Source organism: Meleagris gallopavo, chromosome 1, assembly GCF_000146605.3.
Source record: "Meleagris gallopavo isolate NT-WF06-2002-E0010 breed Aviagen turkey brand Nicholas breeding stock chromosome 1, Turkey_5.1, whole genome shotgun sequence".
Lineage (NCBI taxonomy): Eukaryota > Metazoa > Chordata > Aves > Galliformes > Phasianidae > Meleagris > Meleagris gallopavo.
In genome coordinates, this window is record NC_015011.2 from 76,374,756 (window position 1) to 76,375,621 (window position 866).

Genomic DNA, 866 nt, shown 5'->3' on the forward strand with positions numbered 1-866 from the left:
TTGGTACCTTCCACTGAACGTACAACCAGCTGCAAAAAGGCATTCTTCCCCACTGGCTGCTTGTACCAGTACATGGTCCAGGTTCCACTCTCCTTGTGCGAACAGTTCAGAGTCAGAGAGTCTCCCAGTCGGACAACTGAGTGTGGGGTTTGCTGAAGAGCCCAGCCTGGAAAAGGAAAAAACTGTGAGGAATGGAAGGAGTCAAAAGAGACAAAAGGAGGCTTTGGATTAATAGATGGGATGCCAGCATGTGGGACACTGTCCCATTTCTCTGAAAGAGACATATAGGAGAAAGAAAAAATATCAAATATACTAGCAATTTTTTTCTTTATTTTTTATTTTTAAATAATAGCTTGGAAGCCTTAGGGAATGGAGCATTACCAACAATTGAACACACTGCTGGAGCACCAGCAGAGGAAACAATGAGGCTTCTCAAGGGGGAACAAAATTTACTTACCTATAGGAGCCAGGAAGGCCATAAGAAACCAGTAGGGAAACATGGGATAAGTCTTCTTCAACTGATCTGCCTGTGGTGACAGCACTGACCTAGTAGCTCTGATGCGTGAGGAAGAAACATTGAGGAAGGGAGAAATGCAAGATGTTGGAGTGGGCAGGACAGTGTGAGACCGCCCAGAAAGCAGTCAGTTAGAAAGCAGTTGGTTGGCTGGGAAGTGTGTGAAATACAGACAGTAGTGGGTAGCACAAACCCTGAACAGCTGGCTTTACAAGCGTGTATGTGCGCAGTCACAGGAATGTGCTGGGACTGCTGGGAGCCTGAGTTTGAGACAAGGCATAGGGCTGCCTTGGGGTTTTCTTCTCTTCCTCTTGAAACAGCTGAGATCTCCACAGTGGAGGTATAATTTAAA

The 866-nt window shown here is 46.0% G+C and overlaps 1 gene segment (V, D, J or C); it reads right to left on the reverse strand.

Moving 5' to 3' along the window:
• LOC104913155 overlaps nt 1-808 on the reverse strand; it is a 2,443-nt gene extending 1,635 nt beyond the window's left edge.
• Nucleotides 809-866: the final 58 nt, after the last annotated feature.